This window comes from Pseudophryne corroboree, chromosome 6 (genome assembly GCF_028390025.1).
Source record: "Pseudophryne corroboree isolate aPseCor3 chromosome 6, aPseCor3.hap2, whole genome shotgun sequence".
Taxonomy (NCBI): Eukaryota; Metazoa; Chordata; class Amphibia; order Anura; family Myobatrachidae; genus Pseudophryne; species Pseudophryne corroboree.
The window spans coordinates 170,060,220-170,087,897 of NC_086449.1; the positions used below are offsets into that span (position 1 = coordinate 170,060,220).

The 27,678-nt window shown below is 47.8% G+C and overlaps 1 long non-coding RNA gene across 1 annotated transcript in view; it reads left to right on the forward strand.

Moving 5' to 3' along the window:
* The window catches only part of LOC134935101 (uncharacterized), a 43,454-nt gene that overhangs the window by 14,138 nt on the left and 1,638 nt on the right, over positions 1-27,678 (forward strand). Inside the window, exon 2 of the long non-coding RNA XR_010179901.1 lies at positions 17,552-17,631. This is a non-coding gene — a long non-coding RNA (uncharacterized LOC134935101). The remainder of the gene's footprint in view (positions 1-17,551; positions 17,632-27,678) is intronic.

Sequence of the window (27,678 nt, forward strand, 5' to 3'; positions counted from 1 at the left end):
AAAGTGGACAGAGATAAAGTACCAGCCAATCAGCTCCTAACTGCCATGTTACAGGCTGTGTTTGATAAATGACAGTTAGGAGCTGATTGGCCGGTACTTTATCTCTCTTCAGGTTATCTCTCTCCAAAGCTTAGTACATCTGCACATATTTGTTACAAGCGGCCTATCGACTTAAATTGAGAATCACCAAGGTTCAAGACAGCCCATGTGCAATTACTGAAGCTGTTTGGACATTTGGAGAGTCTCAATTTTGGTGTTCGTGTTGCACAATAGCTGGGTTGCATAGATGTAGCATTTACTTTACCCTAGCATGTTTTAGCAGGGCGCTGCTCCACTGCCTGTTTTCTAAATGCAGAAATGTATAGGACAAATGAGTGATGGGTGTCTTATGAAGAGTGGGTGAAGGAAAAACCTATAGGTGGAATATACTGTGTATGTTTAAAGGTATTGGAAGCACTAAGAGTAGAGGTTGGCTAACATATGGTTGTGGAATTAAATGTATGGGGACTGTGGGGGCAGGGAAAATTGATTAACAAGTAGAAAGCAGAGTGTAGCACCTTGGAGATCAAAACATGGTTACAGATATGTGTAATCATTTACATAGTGATAAAGATAAGTAAGAGGTGAAAGATGTAAGATCAAGTGAATGTACATGGGGCCTAATTCAGACCTGATCATAGCCGTGCAAAATTTAGCACGGCTACAATCAGCCACCCTGACATGCGGGGGGACGCCCAGCACAAGGCTAGACCGCCCCGCATGTCTGGCCCTTCCCCCGCCGCACAGGTACAAAAGCATTACACGGCGGCAATGCTTTTGTACCTGAAGAGTAGCTCCCTACCAACGCAGCTCCTGCGCGCTGGCAGTGAGCTACCCGTTGCTCTCTGGGTCGCAGTGGCTGCGTGTGACATCACGCAGCCTCTGCAGCCCGCCCCCCCACACGGTCCGAGCATGCCTGTGTTGCCCGGACCGCGCCCCCAAAATGGAGGCCCAACGCCGCTGGCCCGCCCCCTCTCACCCAGCGAACACCTCTGTGTGTCAATCATGCGATCACAGAGATGTCGATCGCATCTCTGGCATGCGCCGGCGCACTGCGGTGCCTGTGCATGCGCAGTTCAGACCTGATCGCCCACTGTGCGAAAATGCACAGCAGCGATCAGGTATGACTTAGCCCCATAGAGAAATAAATTAAATAGTGCTACGTAGGAAATTCATGGAATAATGAAAGCAAACTATACATAAAAAAGAAATAATAATGAAGAGATAAAGTAAAATCGCTTATTGATCAAGCACTACAAAATCTGTTTTATATATATATATATATATATATATATATATGCGAGAAGAAGAAGGTTGTGCAATCAATGTTATAGGTCCATAAAAATCCATAAACTCCGTATGTAGTTTCTGATGTCGGTGCTGGCACTTCTAAACAGCGTAACCACACTGTTAGAATTAACTGAAAAAGAATGATGAAGGCGCACTCAGTGAATCAAGGTATAAAGTAGATTTACTACAAATAACAAGCTCACATACATCAAGGTTTAAAATCACCGGCTCATGGAAATCGAAACCGCTGTCTCCAATGCCACTCGCAGCAGTCCGTCTCTCAGATTGCCGGCATGCAGTGATACTCAGGTCAGCGTCTCAGCTTACGGAAACAGGTGTTCTTGGTTGGAACGAACACGTCCTTGTTTAGGCCACGCCCAACACGTTTCGTCACTGTAGTCATACGAAGTCATACAGTGACGAAACGCGTTGGGCGTGGCCTAAACAAGGACGTGTTCGTTCCAACCAAGAACACCTGTTCCGTAAGCTGAGACGCTGACCTGAGTATCACTGCATGCCGGCAATCTGAGAGACAGACTGCTGCGAGTGGCATTGGAGACAGCGGTTTCGATTTCCATGAGCCGGTGATTTTAAACCTTGATGTATGTGAGCTTGCTATTTGTAGTAAATCTACTTTATACCTTGATTCACTGAGTGCGCCTTCATCATTCTTTTTCATATATATATATATATATATATATATATATATATATATATATATATATAATTTTTTTTCAATCAAGAGTGCAGCACTCACATCAGGATATACTATATATATATATATATATATATATATACACAAACACATAGTATATGCAAATAAGTGGCACTCACCAGGCTTCTTATGAAATATAAAACGGTCCTTTATTAGATCCTACGTTTCGGGGATACCTCCGTCGTCAGGGACAGCATGAACATAAATACATAATATCAAAAAGCATACATTTATACCCTCCCCCAAGCGCAATCAAGCAGTCTTACCTATCCCACCTGGAGGACGCCAGCCTTCTGCATCGCAGGTCTTCCCGTCGGTCACACATCCTCGCACGGCCGGACGGAGCCCATGACGTCATCAGGCGGCGCCCTCCGGCGTAGACGGCACACTCTGCGTGGTTGCTATGCAACACATAAACAATCCATATCAAAGACATGTTAAAAACAAAGTACCACAGCAAATGACACTTAAGACTATACAATGTATCAGATTAATCATATTAGTAGTGACAACAGTAATACCATACACAATATCACAATCACCACCCTACAAGTCCCCACTATGATGGATCACTAGTGCCTGAAAATTAACTGAATTAAATTAAAGAAAGCATTGTAGGCCAAGGCTCTCATTTAACCCTCGGGGTGCCATAGTATCTAACACAAAAATCCACCTGCATTCCTTTTGAAGCAAAATTTTTGCTCGGACAACCCCCCCCGAATTTTTAAGGGAACATGGTCTATGATAATTGCTCTCATACTGGCTATGCTATGTCTGGCTTCAACACAATGTCTGGCCACAGGCTGATCACTGTTGCCTGACTCTAAGGCGTATCTAATGGCTGTCCTGTGCTGCGCCATACGCTCCTTAAATTGACGCTGTGTTTTGCCAATATATGCCAACCCACAAGGGCAGGTCAGCATATAAATGACAAAAGTGGTGCTACATGTAACTGGATACTTTATCTCAAATCTCTTTCCTGTATGAGGATGACAAAATGTATTGCCGGCTAACAGGGCTCTGCAGGTCACACACCCTAAGCGTCTATAACAGCCATTTCTCCTACTTAGAAAATGAGATGGATTCTTTTTGTCCATTCCTGTAATGTCAAGCTTGACCAGACGGTCCTTTAAGTTCCTACCTCTAGTGTAGCTAGGTAGTAATTTAGCTTGCTGCAATAGTGGTAAATCTGTATCACTATTTACCATAGGCCACCATTTTTTGGCCTTTTTGGTAAGAGTAGGGCTTTTGTCCGTATATTGACTCACCCATGGAACTACTTCTGGGGCACTATTTGGCTCTCCATGAGGTTGATACTTAAGGGTGTCTGCCCGTGGAATATTCAACACTATTTTTAGTGCTTTCTAATAACTTTCTATCATAGCCTCTTTCTACAAATGTATTCACCATTTGATCCAAGGCCGAATCAATCATGGGGGGATCTGATGTAATGCGCCTGGCCCTCAACATTTGTGAATAGGGCAAACTATTGCGGAGAGGCAAGGGGTGAAAACTGTCATTCCTTAAAATGGTATTTCTGTCGGTGCTTTTGACAAAAAACGCAGTACTCAAACTATGTTCACCTACTGAGATCTTAACATCCAAGTAATGTACTGACTCCATGCTGATATCATATGACAGTTTCACCACACTATCAGACAGATTATGCTCATCCAATATCTTACGAAGATCTACTATAGTACCAGACCAAACAATGAGCAAGTCATCTATATATCTAACATATAGATGGATATTAGAAAGTAGTGTGCCATGCCTCCAAAATAGTTGTTGTTCAACAGCATACATGAATGCGTTCGCGTACGATGGGGCCACTGAGGACCCCATCGCACAGCCCGCCTTCTGTAGATAAAACCTGCCATCATGTAGAAAGAAATTTCGGGTCAAAACCATAAAGAGCAATTTTAGAAAGAAATCAACCGGTGGTCCTATATAGGAAGGATTATCTACTATAAGTGACCTGACTGCCTCTACACCTGCACCATGTGGTATGCAGGTATAGAGGCTAGCCACGTCTACACTACACAATACCACCGAACCGGGAGTCACAACCACATCACTCAATTTGTTCAACAATGAAGTTGTGTCCTGTAAATAAGAAGGAATTAGTTTAATGCATGTATTTAAGACTGAGTCCAAATATACAGAGATGGGTTGATATAATGAACCCCTCCCCGATACAATGGGACGACCGGGGTTTTTTGGGGGATTCTTATGGACTTTTGGGACCACATAAAATAAAGGTACAACCGGACAGTCAACTGTTAGTGCTAGTCGTAATTGATCATTTATAATGCCATCTTTAACTGCCTGTAATAATAAAGTGTCCATTTCTTTCTTAAACACCCCACTTGGATCATTCAGTAATAACTCATAGGTAGTGGTATCCAATAGTTGTCTGTTGCATTCAGATCTGTAATCTTCTAAATTCTGTACCACTACCGCACCGCCTTTATCGGCGGGGCGGATAATGATATCTCTCCATTCTGACAGGGATTTTATAGCCGCCATCTCTTCCTTATTGAGATTATTAGCTCGACCAGGTGAACTAATTGTCTCCTTACCCTCTATATCCAAAAGCCATGTAAAAGTTCGTATAGAGGGATTTTGTGTCGTTGGATCAAATTTAGATCTTGGTAAAATTTTCTTTAATTGTGGAGGAATATCACTGCCGGTTACTGATGGAGCTTGACCTACTTGTTTACCAAAGTGATCCTTTAAGCGTAAGGTTCTATTGAGTTTGTATGGTTACAGATATGTGTAATCATTTACATAGTGATAAAGATAAGTAAGAGGTGAAAGATGTAAGATCAAGTGAATGTACATGGGGCCTAATTAAGACCTGATCATAGCCGTGCAAAATTTTGCACGGCTATAATCAGCCACCCTGACATGCGGGGGGACGCCCAGCACAAGGCTAGACCGCCCCGCATGTCTGGCCCTTCCCCCGCCGCACAGGTACAAAAGCATTACACGGCGGCGATGCTTTTGTACCTGAAGAGTAGCTCCCTACCAACGCAGCTCCTGCGCGCTGGCAGTGAGCTACCCGTTGCTCTCTGGGTCGCAGTGGCTGCGTGTGACATCACGCAGCCGCTGCAGCCTGCCCCCCCACACGGTCCGAGCATGCCTGCATTGCCCGGACCGCGCCCCCAAAATGGAGGCCCAACGCCGCTGGCCCGCCCCCTCTCACCCAGCGAACACCTCTGTGTGTCAATCAAGCGATCACAGAGATGTCGATCGCATCCCTGGCATGCGCCGGCGCACTGCGGTGCCTGTGCATGCGCAGTTCAGACCTGATCGCCCACTGTGCGAAAATGCACAGCAACGATCAGGTATGACTTAGCCCCATAGAGAATCAAATTAAATAGTGCTACGTAGGAAATTCATGGAATAATGAAAGCAAACTATACATAGAAAAGAAATAATAATGAAGAGATAAAGTAAAATCGCTTATTGATCAAGTACTATAAAATCTATTCTATATATATATATATATATATATACACTGCTCAAAAAAATAAAGGGAACACTAAAATAACACATCCTAGATCTGAATGAATGAAATATTCTTATTAAATACTTTGTTCTTTACATAGTTGAATGTGCTTACAACAAAATCACACAAAAATGATCAATGGAAATCAAATTTATTAACCCATGGAGGTCTGGATTTGGAGTTACACTCAAAATTAAAGTGGAAAAACACACTACAGGCTGATCCAACTTTGATGTAATATCCTTAAAACAAGTCAAAATGAGGCTCAGTAGTGTGTGTGGCCTCCACATGCCTGTATGACCTCCCTACAATGCCTGGGCATGCTCCTGATGAGGTGGCAGATGGTCTCCTGAGGGATCTCCTCCCAGACCTGGACTAAAGCATCCGCCAACTCCTGGACAGTCCGTGGTGCAACGCCACATTGGTGGATGGAGCGAGACATGATGTCCCAGATGTGCTCAATTGGATTCAGGTCTGGGGAACGGGCGGGCCAGTCCATAGCATCAATGCCTTCGTCTTGCAGGAACTGCTGACACACTCCAGCCACATGAGGTCTAGAATTGTCTTGCATTAGGAGGAACCCAGGGCCAACCGCACCAGCATATGGTCTCACAAGGGGTCTGAGGATCTCATCTCGGTACCTAATGGCAGTCAGGCTACCTCTGGCGAGCACATGGAGGGCTGTGCGGCCCCCCAAAGAAATGCCACCCCACACCATTACTGGCCCACTGCCAAACCGGTCATGCTGGAGGATGTTGCAGGCAGCAGAACATTCTCCTTGGCATCTCCAGACTCTGTCACATCTGTCACGTGCTCAGTGAGAACCTGCTTTCATCTGTGAAGAGCACAGGGCGCCAGTGGTGAATTTGCCAATCTTGGTGTTCTCTGACAAATGGCAAACGTACTGCACGGTGTTGGGCTGTAAGCACAACCCCCACCTGTGGACGTTGGGCCCTCATACCACCCTCATGGAGTCTGTTTCTGATCGTTTGAGTAGACACATGCACATTTTTGGCTTGCTGGAGGTCATTTTGCAGGGCTCTGGCACTGCTCCTCCTGTTCCTCCTTGCACAAAGGCGGAGGTAGCGGTCCTGCTGCTGGGTTGTTGCCCTCATACGGCCTCCTCCACATCTCCTGATGTACTGGCCTGTCTCCTGGTAGCGCCTCCATGCTCTGGACCAGGGGTTAAAGTGAGCCGGAACGGGGCGGAACTGCGTTCCGTCAGTTCCACCAGGAGACGGAACGCAGTTCCGTCTCCCCCCGGCTCACCTAACCCGATGTCCCGGGCGGCGCTGCAGGGAGATGCCGGGCGCCCGCTGAGATCGCGTTACCAGCGGGCGCCCGTCTCCCTCTCCGCAGCGGCAGCCGGAGCTCAGTACTGAGCTCCGGCTTCCGGCTCTGTCAGTGCGCGCTATGGGAGAGACGTCATGACGTCTCTCCCATAGTGCAGCGGAGCGGGCGGCGAGAGAGGACTGCGGCGGGAGCGGGGCTTGGTAAGTATGGTGCTCCCCCCCCCCTCCCTCCTATATGTGTACCACTAGCGGCGTTTCTACTGGGGGCTAGTTACTGGGGGACTTTTACTACTGGGGGGCTTTACTACTGGGGCAAACTACAGAGGGGCAAAACTACTGGGGGGCTTTACTACTGGGGCAAACTACAGAGGGGCAAACTACTGGGGGGCTTTACTACTGGGGCAAACTACAGAGGGGCAAACTACTGGGGGGCTTTAGTACTGGGGGCAAACTACTGGGGGCTTTACTGCTGGGGCAAACTACAAGGGGCAAACTACTGGGGGCATTACTACAAGGGGGCAAGCTACAAAGGGGCAAACTACTGGCAGCATTACTACTGGGGGTTAACTACAAGGGGGCATAATTACAGGAGCTAAACTACTGGGGGTATAACTACAAGGGGGCAAACTACTGGGGACATTACTAACTTTGGCAAACTACATGGGGGCTAAACTACAAGGGCTAAACAACTGGGGGCACAACTGCAGGGGGCATTACCGCTGGGGGATAAACTACATGGGGCAAACTACATGAGGGCAAAACTACTGGGGGCATTACCACTCAGAGGCTAAACTAAAGGGGGGGGGGAGTAAATTGCTGGGGTCATAACTGCAGGGGCATTACCAGTATGGGCATGACTACTGGGGCTAAACTACAGGGGCTAAACGACTAGGGGCAATACTACACAGGGGCATTACCATTAAGGGCATTACTGATGGGGTGCACAGCTAATGAGGGCATTGTAAAGGGGGCACTACTGTTGGGGGCATTGCATAAGGGGCACTACTACTGTGGGCATTGTATAAGGGGTGCTACTGCTGGGGGCATTACTGTATGGGCCGACAAAGAAGCTGCGTTCCCGGTCCGCCCTCCGTCGCTCCACCCCTACCATCGCCGCCGCACTGGAAGCCCAGGTTCCAGACTCCCAGCTGCAGCGGATCTGGGACCAGGCCGGCTTTATTATCCCTGCCGCTGCATCGAGCTCCTGTGACCGCGGTGCTACTAGTTCAAATCTGTCGCTGATTGGCTGCCGGTCCGCAGCAGTTTTGAAATATTAGCGCCGTGGTCACAGGATCTCGATGCGGCGGCAGGGATAATAAAGCCAGCCTGGTTCCAGATCCACTGCAGCCGCCCTCAGCCTCTTCTGCCGCCCCGCCCTCGGACCTCTGCGCACCCACAGCCTCCTCCTCCGCACTATCTCCGAGGCCCACAGCCTCCTCCACGTCACGCCTACCACAGCCTACTCATCCACAGCACCGCAGACCACCGCCGCTGCTAAACAGGTAATCTAACCTGCTGCCTTTCTCTCTCCCTAGTCCCTACTGTATTCCCTTGCTGTCACTTTCCATGTCCCTGCTGTCACTTTCCATGTCCCTGCTGTCACTCTCCCTGTCACTCTGTCACTCTATAATGTGAATTTCGGCTCATACCGTGTGCTATAATGTGAATTTCGGCTCATACCGTGTGCTATAATGTGAATTTCGGCTCATACTGTGTGGTGTAATATGAATGTGGCTCATACTGTGTGGTATAAATGTGAATTTCGGCTCATACCGTGTGCTATAATGTGAATTTCGGCTCATACCGTGTGGTGTAATGTGAATTTCGGCTCATACCGTGTGCTATAATGTGAATTTCGGCTCATACTGTGTGGTGTAATATGAATGTGGCTCATACTGTGTGGTATAAATGTGAATTTCGGCTCATACCGTGTGCTATAATGTGAATTTCGGCTCATACCGTGTGGTGTAATATGAATGTGGCTCATACTGTGTGGTATAAATGTGAATTTCGGCTCATACTGTGAGGTATAATGTGAAAAGGGTCCTACTATTGTGGTGCATAATGTGTATAAGGGGTATATGGTGTGGTAAACTACACTGAAGGGCACGCCCCCTTTTGCGTGGCCATGCCCCCTTGTCAGGAGTGCGCGCGCCTTCGGCGCGCACATAATTGCACCCTTCACTTTTCCATACCCCCACTTCAAAATTTCCACTTGGGTACTACTACTGTGGGCATTATTACTATTGTGTGACCACGCCCCTTTCTTTTTGAGGCCACACCCCATTTTTGCTGCGCACGTCGTAGGCGCGCGCAATACCTTTATTACATGGGCACCGTGGGGAGGGGGGTGAGTTCCACCACCTCTCTAGGACCACTTTAAGCACTGCTCTGGACACTACGCTGGCAGACACAGCAAACCTTGCCACAGCTCGCATTGATGTGCCATCCTGGATGAGCTGCACTACCTGAGCCACTTGTGTGGGTTGTAGGGAGGTCATACAGGCACGTGGAGGCCACACACACTACTGAGCCTCATTTTGACTTGTTTTAAGGACATTACATCAAAGTTGGATCAGCCTGTAGTGTGTTTTTCCACTTTAATTTTGAGTGTGACTCCAAATCCAGACCTCCATGGGTTAATAAATTTGATTTGCATTGATAATTTTTGTGTGATTTTGCTGTCAGCACATTCAACTATGTAAAGATCAAAGTATTTAATAAGAATATTTCATTCATTCAATTCTAGGATGTGTTATTTTAGTGTTCCCTTTATTTTTTTGAGCAGTGTATATATATATATATCAGAGGCGGAACTACCGGCAGTGCAAGCAGTGCGTTGCACTGGGACCCGCCTCTGTCCAGGGGCCCAAGCATGTAATGAGTCAAACTGACTCATAACATGCTGCTGTGCGCTGCGGGCAACCGCTGCCCGCAGCGCACAGCCGCTCGGCGAGGAGAGGAGCAGCGGCACGGATGGGGGAAGGAGGAGGAGTGAGGTGAAGGAGAGAGCCGCAGCAGCGCTTTGTTACTGGTGGAGGCGCTGCTGCTGCTGCTCCTCTGCTTCACTATAGGCTGTCTTCCGAGAACAGCCTATAGTGAAGCAGAGGGGCAGCAGCAGCAGCGCCTCCACCAGTAACAAAGCGCTGCTGCGGCTCCCTCCTCCACCTCCCTCCTCCTCCTTCTCTACTGCCCGGGAAATGGAATCGTCTGACGCTGCACCGAGGAGCCTGAGCCAGCGGAGAGGGTAAGTATAATTCTTTTTTTTCTTTCTTTCTTTCTTTCTTTCTTTCTTTCTTTCTTTCTTTCTTTCTTTCTTTCTTTCTTTCTTTCTTTCTTTCTTTCTTTCTTTCTTTCTCTCTTTCTCTCTTTCTCTCTTTCTTTCTTTCTCTTTCTTTCTTTGTTGGGACTGCCTGCCGCTATGTGTAAAAATGGGGGACTGCCTGCCGCTATGTGTAAAAATGGGGGACTGCCTGCCGCTATGTGTAAAAAGGGGGAATCTGCCTGCCGCAATATGTAAAAAGGGGTAATCTGCCTGCCGCAATGTGTAAAAAGGGGGTACTGCCTGACGTAATGTGTAAAAATGGGGAATCTGCCTGCCGCTATGTGTAAAAATGGGGAATCTGCCTGCCGCAATGTGTAAAACTGGGGAATCTGCCTGCCGCAATGTGTAAAAATGGGGAATCTGCCTGCCGTAATGTGTAAAAAGGGGGGACTGCCTGACGTAATGTGTAAAAATGGGGAATCTGCCTGCCGCAATGTGTAAAAAGGGGGGACTGCCTGACGTAATGTGTAAAAATGGGGAATCTGCCTGCCGCTATGTGTAAAAAGGGGGAATCTGCCTGCCGCAATGTGTAAAAAGGGGGGACTGCCTGCCGCTAGGTGTAAAAATGGGAAATCTGCCTGCCGCTATGTGTAAAAAGGGGGAGTCTGCCTGCCGTAATGTGTAAAAAGGGGGACGCTGTCTGCCGTAATGTGTAACAAGGGCACGCTGTCTGCCGTAATGTGTAAAAAGGGGACGCTGTCTGCCGTTATGTGTAAAAAGTGTACGCTGTCTGCCGCTATGTGTAACAAGGGCACGCTGTCTGCCGTTATGTGTAAAAAGGGGACGATGTCTGCCGTTATGTGTAACAAGTGCACGCTGTCTACCGTTATGTGTAAAAAGAGGAATATGTCCGCTGTAAGGTGTAAAAGGGTCTCTACCTGGTGTAGTGGTGCTACTGTGCGGCGTAATTTGAAGAATGGAGACTACTGTGCACCGTTTTATGAATTGGTATTATTTTGTGGCCACACCCCTTCCCCACGAAGCCACGCCACTATGTATTTTTGCGCGCGCCTGCGGCGCGCACTGCCCCTGTTTTGCATGCTGGGGTGGGGCTCCGATGCCGTTTCTTGCACACAGTGCTAAAATGTCTAGTTACGGCACTGTTGCTAGGTATCCATTTCTCTGGCCCTGAGCAGGTCCCCCTCACCAGATCCTCTCCAGGGGTGAGGGGGTGGACTTGGATGGGATGTGTGTGGGGGTGGGGGGGGCGTGGGGGCAAAGCATTTTGTCGCACCTGGGCCCACCGCTCGCTAGTTCCGCCACTGATATATATATATATATATATAAAAATGTCAATCAAGAGTGCAGCACTCACATCAGGATATACTATATATATATATATATATATACACACACACATATATATATATATATATATACATATTTATAAATGTCATAAAATAGTATGGATTCATTATGTGGAGGACCTAGTTTTTGTAGTGCAGACACATACCATAATCTCTTGCGAGAGTCTCATGCATTGGTGCATCTATAACTGTCCTATTGCTTTGCTGCAGTATAAGTACATTTGCTTTTGAACATCTTTGCACTATACCATTGTTAAAAAAAAATTCAGACGTATCAGAATATTATTATTCTATTTTGATTTATATTTCTTTCTTTTTTTTTTTTTTAACTTGGTACTTTTCATTTAGATTTTGTACCCTTCTTCTTTTCATTGGTTTAGGATGTTGTTCCTAGATGATGTGCGTCTGAAATTTTGTATTCTGTTACTGTATGTGTCCCTTGAACTACAATTTGGAAGATTATTACTGTGGCTTTTTATGGTGTAGGTGTTTCCAGGTGCCATTCAGCTGAGATTAGCATTCAATTACTCATTAAACAGGACAATTTCTAAAATCTTGCCATATGCAATCAAAGGTGTTGATAAAAGTTGAATGCAAGTCAGTGATAATTGCTCCCGCATTGGTTGAATGCATCTAAATACAGTATGTATGCATCTTTGCAAGAGGGCAGCCCCTATTTGTACACCAGTGTCGTAACTAAACATTTTGGTGCCTTGTGCCAGAAAGAGAGTTAGTGACCCCTTCCTCCGCATATTCAAAATAGGGACAGTGCGCAACAAAAATATAGGAGCATAGCTTTATGGGGAATGGGAGTGTCCACAGAATAGTACCATTTCACATTGCACAGCCCATTATTGTACATTATTCACATTATACCACATTAGAACCCAATACACCTTATGCCAGGTACAGCCCCTGATAAACATTATGCCAGGTAGAGTCCACATTATGCCAGGTAGTGCCCCTGAAACACACTATGCCAGGTATAGCCCACATTATGCCAGATAGATCCTACATTATGCCAGGTAGAGCCCCCGATACACATTATGCCATGATGCCAAGTAGAGCCCAAAACACATTATGCCAAGTAGAGCCCACAGTATGTCATGGTATAGCCCCTTATACACATTACACCACAGTAGAGCCAGTATGGAAGTAGCTGTGAGTTGAGGACATAAGAGAAAGAGAGAGAACAAGAGAGAAAAGAGATGAGGACAAGACAGAGAGAGAGAGAGAGAGAGAGAGAGAGGTGAGGACAGGAGAGAGATGTGAGTGCAGGAGAGAGACACGTGAGGACAAGAGAGAGAGAGAGAGAGAGAGAGAGGTGAGGACAGGAGAGAGATGTGAGTGCAGGAGAGAGACACGTGAGGACAAGAGAGAGAGAGAGAGGTGAGGACAAGAGATAGAGAGAGAGGACAAGAAAGAGAGAGAGAGGTGAGGACAAGAGAGAGAGAGGTGACGACAAGAGAGAGAGAGGGATGAAGACAAGAGAGAGAGAGAGAGGTGAGGACAAGAGAGAGAGAGGTGAGGATGATAGAAAGAGAGAGGTGAGGACAAGAGAGAAAGGTGAGGATGACAAAGAGAGAGAGAGGTGAGGATGACAGCGAAGTGAGGACAAGAGAGAGAGAGAGAGAGAGAGAGAGAGAGAGAGGTAATGACGAGAGAGAGAGAGAGAGGTGAGGACAAGAGAGAGGTGAGGATGAGAGAAAGGTGAAGACAAGAGAGAGAGAGGAGTGAGGACAACAAAGAGAGAGATAGACAGTCTGCCAGGGCAAAAATGCACCTGCACTCACCATGGCTGGAGTGGCGTCACTCTCTCTGCAGTGCTGATGCTGCAAGCTGGCCCTTTGCTGCTGCTGTGGCCGGGATCCGGGACTGCCTGGGTGGCAGGTCTCCTCCTCAGGGCCAGGGGCTCAAGTGGGCAGGCTGCATAAAGGGTGCATGTGGGCAGGCTGCTGCGTGTACTATCACACGATACTTCCCAACACTATGCGGCTGCTCTGCTCTTCAGTCTTATTCTCTCCCCTGTGACTGCTTCCAGAATGCCATGCGTGATGAAATTGCGCCTGCACCGGCATTGAGGGAAGGTGGGAGGGAAGAGGAGGAGCATGCCAGCTGCAGCACTTGCCAATGAGGAATAAATATGGCAGTGGGCGAGCATGCTAGAGGGATGACTGCGGCCTCTACAAAGGGTCAGAAGGCGCTGGCAGGCAGCTGAAGCCGCAGGTTAGACTGTCACCCGCGGCTTCTGCTGCAGTGGCTGCTGCGTAATTTACATTATTGGCTGGCCGGTGGTTCTGCGACCACATCGCATATGCACTGTGTGCCAGGCACCGCTGACCCACAGCTAGTTACGGCCCTGCCATACACTAGGCATGATACATGCCATCAACTTCAGTGCAGGCTTGCCCCATCCCATCATTGGTGCAAAGGGTTTGTCTGGAAACAGGTATATTTACACTTCTATCCGATTATACATAGCTTGCAGTTCCAAGGTCATGCTTACATGTCCGTCTCAGGACTGTATTGTCTGGCGTGGGGCGGATGATCTGTCTGCTGTATCTGTAAGGTGCTCTCTCTCTCTGCTGTATCTGAAAGGTGCTCTCTCTGTCTGCTGTATCTGAAAGGAGTGTTCTGTCTGCTGTATCTGAAAGGGGTGCTCTGCTGTATCAGTCCAGGCAGGGTGCTCTGTCTGCTGTATTAGCCAGGGGTGTTCTATCTGCCATATCAGTCCAGGGGTGCCCTGTCTGCTGTATCAGTCCAGGGTTGCTAAGTCTGCCGTATCAGTCCAGGGGTGCTCTACCCTGCTATATCTGAAAAAGGGGTGCTCTGTCTGCTGTATCTGAAAGAGGTGAGCTGTCCGTCTATCCAGGGGCTCCGCCCCAGTATAAAATTAAAATAATAAAAGCTAACAACAAAAAGCGTAAAATTATAAAAAAATAAATATTAATAAGTTGTACTCCAGTGTACTATACAATTTTTATTATATTTTCAGAAGTACTGTGACGCTGTTTCTAGTCAGTTTGGCTCCCAGTGCCAGATTTAAAAATGCGCCACCACAATTGACACAAAGAAAAATGCGCCCCCCCCCCCATAGATATAAAAAAGAAAAGTTTGCGCGCTCCCAAGGGGGCGTGCCGTAACAAAAATGGGCGTGGCATCACTAAAATGGGCATGGTCTTGTCTGAAAAGACTACCTTACACCCCAGTTTTTGACCCTGTACCAACAGATCACAGCCACCACAGGAAAAATTCCACCATATTAAGCCCCACACAGTAATGCCCCCTGCACCATAGTATGCCACACACCGCAATGCCCTTGGTACATTATGCCCTACACTAAAGCTTCTAATTACTTTTAAATTACTTGCTTGTTGCCAAGGGTTTCACGCTCTGGGTGTCATACTGGTAGCCAGGGGTTTCATGCTCTGGGATCATGCTGTTTGCCAGGGGTTTCATGCTCTGGGATGGAGGTCATTGCAACTGGCATTACACAGCCCTGGCAACTAGCATTACACAGCCCTGGCAACTGACATTACACTGTGTAATGTCAGTTGCCAGGGCTGTGTAATGCTAGTTGCCAGGACTGTGTAGTTCTCTTTGGCGACCGGCTGCCCACCAGCCATCATCTCCTTCCTCATTCTAATCTCCTCCCACCCGTCCGTTTGTCAGTGTCCTGGCAGTGTCCTGGCTCCCCCTCCTCCCCGTCATTACTACTCCGCTCCAGGGGAGAAGTTTCACACAATTACTCATTTGCATTGTGAGATCACAACACAAATGCATCATTACATAAAACCCTGCCCCCAGAGCAGAGTAGTAATAATGGGGAGGAGGGGGAGCACCAAGAGAGCCACCAAGAGTCGCAGTGGCACGCCTCGCCCACCACAAGAAATGGCTGTGCAGACACTGTCCTTCATGCTGGCTGCAGGGATAGCCTGCCCATACAGACACTGCCCCACATGCTGGCTGCAGGGATAGCCTGCCCATACAGACACTGCCCCACATGCTGGCTGCAGAGATAGTCTGCCCATACAGACACTGCTTCACATGCTGTCTGCAGGGATAGACTGCCCATACAGACACTGTCCCACATGTGTCCGCTGGCTATACAGCAGTGCCACCAGTAAGAAACAACACGCAGCCACAGCAGGCCACACCCCCTTACTGATTAGCGAGGACAGTGCACATTCTGTTCACGTCGGTAGCCGCACCCTTTGTTTTATACCAGGGGAGAGACCAGTTCTGCCCCCCCCCAGCTCCCCACCCTGGCGCCGCCTGGCACTCTGGCGTCATTACAAGAAACTCCACCCCTGGAGCAGAGTAGTAATGACGGGGAAGAGGGGAAGCACCAAGAGAGCCACCAAGAGAAGCGGCGGTCGCTCCATGCAATGGCACACCTCACCCGCCGCAAGAAACAGCTCTGGTGACACTGCTGGTCTGACCGCAATATGTTATTTCTTACTCATACATGTATTGTGCGACGCTGTTGGTGAAGCTAAACCGCAATGTGTAAAAATATATATTTCTGACTCATGTGTGTGACACTCATGTGTGTGATATAAAAAATAATATATATATTTCTGACTCATTTGTGCGACACTGTAAGCACCGGTGTGTGATATAAAAAAATAATAATAATAATACATATTTCTGACTCATTTGTGCGACACTGTTGGTGAAGCTCAACATCAGTGTGTAAAAATATATATTTCTGACTCATTTGTGTGACACTGTAACCGCCAGTGTGTGATATAAAAAATAATATATATATTTCTGGCTTATTTGTTCGACACTGTAACCACAGTGTGTGATAATAAAAATAACACATATTTCTGACTCATTTGTGCGACACTGTAACCGCAGTGTGTGATATAAAAAATAATATATATCTTTTGATTTAAATAAATATTTTGTGCTGTGTCATCCCAGTAAACATCCAGGTACTGCACCTGCTCCGTCCATCAAGGGGTGTTCTGTCCATCCATCCAGGGGCTTTGGCCCAGTATTAAAAAAAGAAATAAAATATTGTGTACTGTACCCCAGAATACTATACATCCAGGGGCTGCTGCTTCGCCTTCCAGTGACAAGGGCTGTTCTGTGTTCTATCCATCAAGGCTCTGCCCCAGTGTTTAAAAAAAAGTAAAGTATTTTTATTAATAATATAAAAGAAATATATATTGTATTTTGTGCTGTCCCCCAGTATACCGTACATCCAGTTTCCCGGATGCGTTGAAAACGCTTTCTGAGTACACAGTGGAGGGTGGGCAACTTAAGTAAAGCAAAGCCAGTTTTTACAAGGGCCTCCAAATTTCCTTTTTCATCCAGCCAGAATTGGAACAGACTGTCTGACATGCCTTTTTGGAATGCTATGACTAAAATAATAATCAACCATTTTTTGAATGGTGACCTATGGAATGCGGTCAATTTACCTACAATCAAAAAGTCGACATGAGTTTTTCATGATTTTTTCATTAAAACCGACTTGTTCATACTTTACCATCCCAGTGGACCTGGAGGTGGGAATATAATAGTGTGCCAAGCGCAGCGAGGCACCGTGCCTGAAGCATGGTGAGCGCAGTGTCCATATCGACCTACGTCAACATACACACACAAACAATTGAAAAACTCGTGCCGACTTTTTGACCTGTTGACATTTTTAAATGTCTGTATTTTGACCTTGTCGGTATTTTAAATGTCGGTATTTGGACCTTGTCGGTATTTGGACCGTCGGTCAATTGTTGTTGGGATTTTGACCATCAGGATTTTGATTGTAGGTATTTCATACTAAACCCGACTGCATCATATGCAGTCAGAGTAGACATGTCAATAATAATTGTAGGCAGTTCCTTCAGTCAGGATGAGATGTCAAAAGTTTTTGCTGAATGATCTGCATCACTGCCACTGGGTCTCTTAGAAAAATTTGCAGAATGGCAAAAATGTCCTGAAATTTTCCAGGCTCATTACAAAAAAAAGGTCTGTAATTTGTTTTTGTATGATTAGATGGGCCAAGTGGTACTTAACTCCTGTCAAATTCTTTCTACGCTAATCCTTTCTTTCTTTCTTTTACAGGACTTCCAGGAATTTTGAAATGGAGAATGTTCGCTATTTGAGGATGTAGGGTTTAGTTGCCTCAGCCAGCTTTACGCACAGTATGTACCATGTAAACATATGTATGTGTTTGACCAATATACACAACTAATTTTTGTATTAATTAAATATATTTATCTTACGTCCTAGAGGATGCTGGGGTCCATATTAGTACCATGGGGTATAGACGGGTCCACCAGGAGCCATTGGCACTTTAAGAGTTTAAGAGTATGGGCTGGCTCCTCCCTCTATGCCCCTCCTACCAGACTCAGTTTAGAAAATGTGCCCGGAGGAGCCAGTCACAGCTAGGGGAGCTCTGCAGAGTTCTCTTAGGAAAAGTTTATTTTCTTTATTTCAGAGTTTGTTTGTTTTTCACAGGGAGGCTGCTGGCGACAGGGGGGGCAGCAGTGTCCGCCCTGCGGGGTCTTGAACCACTGCTCCTGCTGACTGGACGATGAGCTCCAGAGGGGTCTGATCGCGCCCGCCGCAGGGGAACGCTGGCCCCGGCAGCCAGCCGCCACCCCCTCAGGGAGCTGAAGTGTGGCGAGTGAGTCACTGTCCCCCCTTGCAAGCGGGGGGACAGTGTGAAGGCGGCGGCTAAGGGCGGGAGTGCGGTATTAACTGCGCTCAAGAAGGCTCAGCGGTACTAAGGTGCGGAGCTGCGGGGAGCGCCCTGAGCTAGCACGGGGCCCTACACTGACCACATTAAGCCTGTCGGGGTCCGCGGATCTCAGCCAGCACTAAATTCCTCGGGCCAGTATAATCTACAAGAGCGGGAAGACAACGCCACTGAGGGGGTGGAGCTTCTCCTCAGAGCGGACCCAGCAGCGTTCAGTGCCATTTTCCAGCCTGCAGCTCACTGCCAGTGGATGCCAGGTCCCTCCTGAACGACTCCAGCTATCTGTACGGTACCAGGGGTTTGTAGAAGGGGGGGGGGGGGGGACGGGACTGTGTTAAGGCTGTGTCACCTATTAAGGGACACAGTCAGCGCGGGTTTAGGGTCTCCCTATACTCTAGCAGCGCTGTGTGTGGGTTGGCTCCAATCTCTGTGTCTCTCTGCCATTCTTGGGGGGAAACTCTGTCTGCCCAGTACCCTGTGTGTTTGTGGGGTGTTTGAGGGTGTGTGACAACATGTCTAGGTACACTGTTTCATATGCAGAGGATTTGTCTTCCCAGGAGCACTCCATTCCATGTAATCAGGATTGCACTGTTTTAGCACAGATCGAAGCTAGAGAGCCAGAATGGTTAGTCTCTCTGATAAGGACTATTTCTCAGATTTCCGATAGGTTTGCTAGGACTGAGCATGCCACTCAGGTCCTCCAGTCCTCTATGGTTGTATGGTCTGATACTGCCTCCTCGGGGTCCCCTGCGGTGCATTCTCACAAACTGGCACTTGCAATTCTGCAGGATGACACGGACACCGACTCTGATGCTGCAGACGGTGACGGGGATGTGTTGAGGGGGACAGCATCCCTTGCCAAGGGGGTGCAGTTGATGATTGAGGCTGTTAGGGATGTTTTACACATTTCGGACACAGCTCCGGAACAGGTGGAGGAGGCCTTCTTTACAGATGATAAGAAGCCCCCCCCCTCACCTTCCCGCCATTCAAAGAATTAAATGCTATCTTTGAAAAGGCATGGGAAACTCCGGAAAACAAATTCCAGATTCCAAAGAGAGTCTTGGTGGCTTTTCCCTTCCCAGAGGAAGATAGGAAGAGATGGGAGTCCCCGCCGATAGTCGACGCCTCTGTCTCCAGGCTGTCCAAACAGGTGGTATTACCGGTCCCGGGATCTACCGCGTTAAAGGACCCGGCAGATCACAAGATGGATGGTATGCTGAAATCCAGTTACATGGCTACAGGGGCTATATTGCGGCCTACTATAGCCTGTGCTTGGATTGCTAAAGCTATTGCAAGGTGGTCAATCACTCTGCAGGAGGAATTGACTACGCTGGACAAAGGTGACGTTGATTTATTTTACGTAATATTCAGGATTCTGCAGGGTTCCTGGTGAATTCCATGAAAGACCTGGGTTCCATGGCTGCGGAGATTTCCTCCATGTCCGTCTCGGCTCGCAGGGGTCTCTGGCTGCGCAACTGGTCTGCGGATGCGGAATCCAGGAAGTGTGTGGAGGGCCTACCATACAAAGGTCAGGCTCTTTTTGGGGAGGCGCTGGATGCGTGGATTGCCACGGCTACCGCGGGTAAGTCTCCTTTTCTCCCCTCAGCTGCACCGGCTACGAAGAAGCCTTTTTCATCTACCACGTCACAGTCCTTTCGGCCCGCGAGGCCTAGAAAGAATAAGCCTTCGAACACCTTTCTTCAGAGGTGGTTGTGCCAAAGCAAAGAAGCCTGCTTCCGCAGGTTCCCAGACCCAGAAGCCCACTTCTGATACCCCCAAGTCCTCCGCATGACGGTGGACAGCTAGGCCTGGAGGAGAGTCAGGTGGGGGCAAGACTCCGGCAGTTCAGCCACGTCTGGGTGTCGTCGGGTCTGGACCCCTGGGTACTGGATATAGTGTCCAGAGGGTACAGACTGGATTTTCAAGATCCCCCGCCTCACCATTTCTTCAAGTCAGGCTTGCCAGCCCTGCTGGCAGACAGGACAATTCTTCTGGAGGCCATCAGAAAATTGGTGGTGTCAGAGGTCATTGTTCCGGTCCCACTTCAGCAGTGGAACGAGGGTTATTATTCGAACCTTTTTGTGGTACCAAAAACGGATGGTTCGGTACCACCTATTCTAAACTTAAAGTCTTTGAACCCTTATCTCAGGGAGTTCAAATTCAAGATGGAATCTCTGAGAGCTGTCACCTCAGGACTGATGGAGGGGGAGTTCCTGGGGTCTCTGGACATCAAGGATGCTTACCTTCACATTCCCATTTGGGCGCCGCATCAAGCATATCTCAGGTTTGCACTGATGGACGATCACTATCAGTTCCGGGCGCTGCCGTTTGGCCTCTCCACAGCACCGAGGATCTTCACCGAGGTGATGGCGGAGATGATGGTTCTCCTCCGCAAACAGGGGGTGAACATAATTCCATATCTCGACGATCTCCTGATCAAGGCGTCGTCCAGGGAGAGGTTGTTGCGGTCACGACACAACTGCTCAGGAGGCACGGTTGGATCCTAAACCTTCCAAAAGTCTCACCTGGGACCGAAAAGGCGATTCAAGCAATGGTCCGGGATGTCCTAAAGCCTACCCGGGTATCAGTTCATCAATGCGTACGCCTTCTGGGGAAGATGGTTGCCGCCTACGAGGCTCTGCAGTATGGCAGGTTTCATGCTCATCCTTTTCAGCTGGACCTATTGGACCAGTGGTCGGCTCTCACCTACACATGCACAAGAGGATACGCCTGTCTCCGAAAACCAGGATTTCACTCCTCTGGTGGCTACAACTTCCTCACCTTCTGGAAGGCCGAAGGTTCGGAATTCAGGACTGGATCTTTTTAACCACAGATGCAAGTCTAAGAGGTTGGGGAGCAGTCGCTCTAGGGGAAACCTTCCAAGGAAGGAGGTCGAATCAAGAATCTTTTCTCCCAATAAACATCCTGGAGCTAAGGGCCATGTACAATGCCCTTCTGCAAGCAGCACACCTTCTGCAGGTGCAGTCGAACAACGTGACCACAGTGGCCTACATAAACCAACAAGGCGGAACGAAGAGCAGGGCTGCCATGTCAGAGGTGTCAAGAATCCTCCTCTGGGCAGAAAGGCACGCTGTAGCGATGTCAGCGATCTTCATTCCGGGAGTAGAGAACTGGGAATCAGACTTCCTCAGCAGACACGATCTCCATCCAAGGGAGTGGGGCCTCCATCCGGAGGTGTTCGAGGAGGTAACCGGTTGGTGGGGGGTTCCTCCCATAGACATGATGGCCTCCGGCCTCAACAAGAAGCTGGGGAGGTACTGTTCCAGGTCGAGGGACCCGCAGGCAGTGGCGGTGGACGCACTGGAAACACCGTGGGTGTTCACGTCAGTGTATGTGTTCCCTCCACTTCCTCTGATTCCAAAGGTCCTTCAGCTGGTAAGAAGAACAAAGGTTCTGGCAATCCTCATTGCTCCGGACTGGTCAAGGAGGGCTTTGTATGCGGATCTACTGGATCTTCAGCTGGAAGATCCAAGGCCCTTACCTCTTCGGGAGTATCTGCTGCTGCAGAGGCTGTTCGCCTATCAAGACTTACCACGGCTACGTTTGACGGCATGGCGGTTGAACGCCAGATCTTAGCTCGGAAAGGTATTCCGAGTGAGGTCATTCCTACCCTGATTCAGGCTAGGAAGGGGGTGACGTCTAAACATTACCACGGTATTTGGAAGAAATATGTTTCTTGGTGTGAATCAAGAAAATTTCCAGCGGTGGATTTTCAACTTGGACGTTTTCTCCTTTTCCTGCAGGCAGGAGTGGATATGGGCCTGAGATTGGGATCCATCAAGGTCCAAATCTCTGCTTTGTACATCTTCTTTCAAAAACAATTGGCTGTCCTCCCTGAGGTTCAGACCTTTTTAAAAGGGGTTCTGCACATCCAGCCTCCCTTTGTGGCGCCAACGGCACCCTGGGATCTAGATGTGGTGTTGCAGTTCCTGCAATCAGCATGGTTTGAGCCTCTACTGGAGGCTGACATCAAGTTTCTCATGTGGAAGGCGGTCACTCTGTAGTCCTTTGCTTCTGCCCGACGCGTGTCGGAATTGGGGGCTTTATCTTGCAAAGGTCCTTATCTGATCTTCCATGAAGACAGGGAGGAACTTAAGACTCGTCCACAGTTCCTGCCTAAGGTTGTATCGGCTTTTCATATCAACCAACCTATTGTGGGGCCAGTGGCTACTGACTCCTCAATTGCTTCAAAGACCTTGGATGTTGTACGGGCTTTGAAGATCTATGTGAAGAGGACTACTTGTCATAGGAAATCTGACTCTCTATTTGTCCTCTATGATCCCTGCTTCTAAGCAGTCGATTTCGCGCTGGATCAGGTTCACTATCCAGCATGCGTATTCTACAGCAGGACTGCCGTGTCCGACATCGGTTAAGGCCAACTCTACTCTACTCGTAAAGTGGGTTCTTCCTGGGCGGCTGCCCGGGATGTCTCGGCCTTACAGCTGTGCCGAGATGCTACTTGGTCTGGTTCGAACACGTTTGCCAAGTTTTACAAGTTCGATACTCTGGTCTCTGATGACCTCAAGTTTGGTCAGGCAGTATTGCAGGAGCCTCCGCGCTCTCCCTCCCTGGGAGCTTTGGTACATCCCCATGGTACTAATATGGACCCCAGCATACTCTAGGACGTAAGAGAAAATAGAATTTTAATTACCTGCCGGTAAATCCTTTTCTCGTAGTCTGTAGAGGATGCTGGGCGCCCACCCATCGCTTCGTTTTTCTGCATTGGTTTTATGGTTCAGTGTTACCTGGTTCCTAGGTAAGTTCTCAGTTATTTATGTTTCAGCTGTTCAGCTGAGTTGTTCCGGCATGTTGGCCGGATTCGCATGTTTGTGTGAGTTGGAATGAATCTCGCCACTATCTGTGTAATTCCTTCTCTCGAAGTATGTCGTCTCCTCGGGCACAGTTTCTAGACTGAGTCTGGTAGGAGGGGCATAGAGGGAGAAGCCAGCCCACACTCTTAAACTCTTAAAGTGCCAATGGCTCCTGGTGGACCCGTCTATACCCCATGGTACTAATATGGACCCCAGCATCCGCTACGGACTACGAGAAAAGGATTTACCGGCAGGTAATTAAAATCCTATTTTCCTTTCCACTTTATTGCAAACATCCTAGACAAAGGACAAGACCTGCAAGATTCGACACGTGAATGATGGCGTTTTGGTTTTTATTTGGAATCAGAGTCTGGTGGGAAAACCTAAGCCGTCACGTACATCTCTAGACTCTCCTCCCTCATAAATTTTCCTTGGAATAAAAATAATATAAAATTTACTATAATCAATCACTGCTTTCTTTACATGCCTTCCACTGCATACATATTTCAACTCCTATGGGCCTCTAATCTAGTTATTTTATTGATTAATGAAAGCTTTCTTGCTTACTTTCTATGGGATTGTGTAGTTTATTAAACTGCCACCCTGTCTGCCACTGCAGTGCCACTCTGTTTCCTAGATGAGCCATGCTGGAATTTTAAATGCCACATGTTCGGGCTGCCCACTGCTGTCGCTTAGCTAAGTCATCCAGCTACCTCGGTGCAACCTTTTGGCCTAAACTGGAAAAAAACAAGGGGGGTCATTCCGAGTTGTTCGCTTGTTATTTTTTTTCGCACCGGAGCGATTAGTCGCTAATGCGCATGCGCAATGTCCGCAGTGCGACTGCGCCAAGTAAATTTGCTATGCAGTTAGGTATTTTACTCACGGCATTACGAGGTTTTATCTTTGTTCTGGTGATCGTAATGTGATTGACAGGAAGTGGGTGTTTCTGGGCGGAAACTGGCCGTTTTATGGGTGTGTGCGAAAAAACGCTGCCGTTTCTGGGAAAAACGCGGGAGTGGCTGGAGAAATGGAGGAGTGTCTGAGCGAACGCTGGGTGTGTTTGTGACGTCAAACCAGGAACGACAAGCACTGAACTGATCGCACTGGCAGAGTAAGTCTCGAGCTACTCAGAAACTGCACAGAGAAGTCTTTTCGCAATATTGCGAATCTTTCGTTCGCAATTTTGATAAGCTAAGATTCACTCCCAGTAGGTGGCGGCTTAGTGTGTGCAAAGCTACTAAAAGCAGTTTGCGAGCGAACAACTCGGAATGAGGGCCAATATTGTGAGGTGTGAGGTGTTCAGAATAGACTGGAAATGAGTGGAAATGAATGTCATTGAGGTTAATAATACTGTAGGAACAAAAACACCCCCAAATTCTGTTATTTTAGCTGTTTTTCTGATTTAAAAAAACCCCCATCCAAACCAAAATCCGCGAGGGCGGTTTTGGCAAAACCAATACAGATCCAAAACACGAAGGAGATACAAATCCAAAACCAAAACACAAAACCCCAAAAATGGCGCACACTCCTGATATACATATATATTTATTAATCTGAGGGGCCCCAGAGATATCACTGTACCGGGCCCCAAGATTTCTGTTGCCGGCCCTAAATGTAGGGTTGACATGAGACAACGTTGCGTTTGCTGTTATTGAAATACTGTTGGGCTAGTCATATGCTTATAGTTTTGGCAACTTTATGAGAAAAAAGATGTCATTATCTGTTTGTGTTCAGCATTTTCTTTAGTCTGTGCTTTACTACAAAATAAATCATTCACAATAGCTCAGCAATGTATTTATTTAGTACAGTTTTACCAGTCATTAAATCAGAATGAAGAAGTATAGCACTAATGAGGTTTTCTTAATTCATGTTCTTTTTGAAATGCCTTATCTGAATTGCAAAATGAATTCTTGCATAGTTTCAGGAAGGCCCTAAGAGTTATGCCACAAATTAATCCATGCAAAGACATAGGGGGAAATTTACTAAGCTCCCGATTTTGACCGAGATGCCGTTTTTTCATCAAAGTGTCATCTCGGTAATTTACTAAACACTAATCACGGCAGAGATGAGGGCATTCGTAATTTTTTGCAAGTCCAAGTAAAAAATTACGAATGAATACACCATCGGTCAAAACGCGGCTGTTTAAGTATGAATCTCGGTCATTTACTAAGAAGTGCAAAGCAAAAAACAAACAAACACTGCCGTGAAAAATTACAACTCGTAAAAAAGTGCTAAAAAAAACCAGACCTTATTTTTTTTCCCGTGATTAGATAGGCATGCACGGATCCATGAGATCCGTGCATGTATATCAGTGGGAAGGGGTGGGAAAGTGCTTATTTTGTCAAAAAAAATTGCGTGGGGTCCACCCTCCTAAGCATAACCAGCCTCGGGCTCTTTGAGCCGATCCTGGTTGCAAAAATATGGGGGAAAAAATGACAGGGGTTCCCCCATATTTAAGCAACCAGCATCGGGCTCTGCGCCTGGTCCTGGTTCCAAAAATACGGGGGACAAAAAGAGTAGGGGTCCCCCGTATTTTTAAAACCAGCACCGGGCTCCACTAGCTGGACAGATAATGCCACAGCCGGGGGTCACTTTTATATAGTGCCCTGCGGCCGTGGCATCAAAAATCCAACTAGTCACTCCTGGCCGGGGTACCCTGGGGGAGTGGGGACCCCTTCAATCAAGGGGTCCCCCCCCCAGCCACCCAAGGGCCAGGGGTGAAGCCCGAGGCTGTCCCCCCCCATCCAATGGGCTGCGGATGGGGGGGCTGATAGCCTTTGTTGTAAAAGAAAAGATATTGTTTTTAGTAGCAGTACTACAAGTCCCAGCAAGCCTCCCCCGCATGCTGGTACTTGGAGAACCACAAGTACCAGCATGCGGCGGAAAAACTGGCCCGCTGGTACCTGTAGTACTACTACTAAAAAAATACCCAAAAAAAGACAAGACACACACACCGTGAAAGTATAATTTTATTACATACATACACACATACATACATACTTACCTTAAGTACCCACGCAGGTCGGTCCTCTTCTCCAGTAGAATCCAAGGGGTACCTGTTGAAGAAATTATACTCACGAGATCCAGGGGTCCAGGCTCCTCGGGAAATCCAGGGGTAATCCACGTACTTGAAAAAAATAACAAAACGGTGTCCCGACCACGAACTGAAAGGGGACCCATGTTTGCACATGGGTCACCTTTCCACGAATGCCAGAAACCCACTCTGACTTCTGTCTAAGTGGGTTTCTTCAGCCAATCAGGGAGCGCCACGTTGTAGCACTCTCCTGATCAGCTGTGTGCTCCTGTCCTCACTGACAGGCAGCACACGGCAGTGTTACAATGTAGCGCCTATGCGCTACATTGTAACCAATGCTGGGAACTTTCTGCCCTGCGGTTGACCTAAAGTGACGTCACCCTGAGCAAGAAAGTTCCCAGCATTGGTTACAATGGAGCGCATAGGCGCTACATTGTAACACTGCCGTGTGCTGCCTGTCAGTGAGGACAGGAGCACACAGCTGATCAGGAGAGTGCTACAACGTGGCGCTCCCTGATTGGCTGAAGAAACCCACTTAGACAGAAGTCAGAGTGGGTTTCTGGCATTCGTGGAAAGGTGACCCATGTGCAAACATGGGTCCCCTTTCAGTTCGTGGTCGGGACACCGTTTTGTTATTTTTTTCAAGTACGTGGATTACCCCTGGATTTCCCGAGGAGCCTGGACCCCTGGATCTCGTGAGTATAATTTCTTCAACAGGTACCCCTTGGATTCTACTGGAGAAGAGGACCGACCTGCGTGGGAACATAAGGTAAGTATGTATGTATGTGTGTATGTATGTAATAAAATTATACTTTCACGGTGTGTGTGTCTTGTGTTTTTTTGGGTATTTTTTTAGTAGTAGTACTACAGGTACCAGCGGGCCCGTTTTTCCGCCGCATGCTGGTACTTGTGGTTCTCCAAGTACCAGCATGCGGGGGAGGCTTGCTGGGACTTGTAGTACTGCTACTAAAAACAATATCTTTTCTTTTACAACAAAGGCTATCAGCCCCCCCATCCGCAGCCCATTGGATGGGGGGGGGACAGCCTCGGGCTTCACCCCTGGCCCTTGGGTGGCTGGGGGGGGGACCCCTTGATTGAAGGGGTCCCCACTCCCCCAGGGTACCCCGGCCAGGGGTGACTAGTTGGATTTTTGATGCCACGGCCGCAGGGCACTATATAAAAGTGACCCCCGGCTGTGGCATTATCTGTCCAGCTAGTGGAGCCCGGTGCTGGTTTTAAAAATACGGGGGACCCCTACTCTTTTTGTCCCCCGTATTTTTGGAACCAGGACCAGGCGCAGAGCCCGATGCTTGTTGCTTAAATATGGGGGAACCCCTGTCAATTTTTTTCCCATATTTCGGCAACCAGGATCGGCTCAAAGAGCCCGAGGCTGGTTATGCTTAGGAGGGGGGACCCCACGCAATTTTTTTTTTAAATTTTACAGTGTTTAATTAAAAAAAAAAAAAAAATAGAACCCCAGCACGGATCACACAGATCCGGCCGAGATTAATTGTAAAAAAGTCGGCAGTGTTTTGCTAATCACTGCCGTAAAAAACACAAAAAAAACACGAATGACATCGACATCGGAAGAAAAGAAAAACCCGAATACGACAGCTTAGTAAAT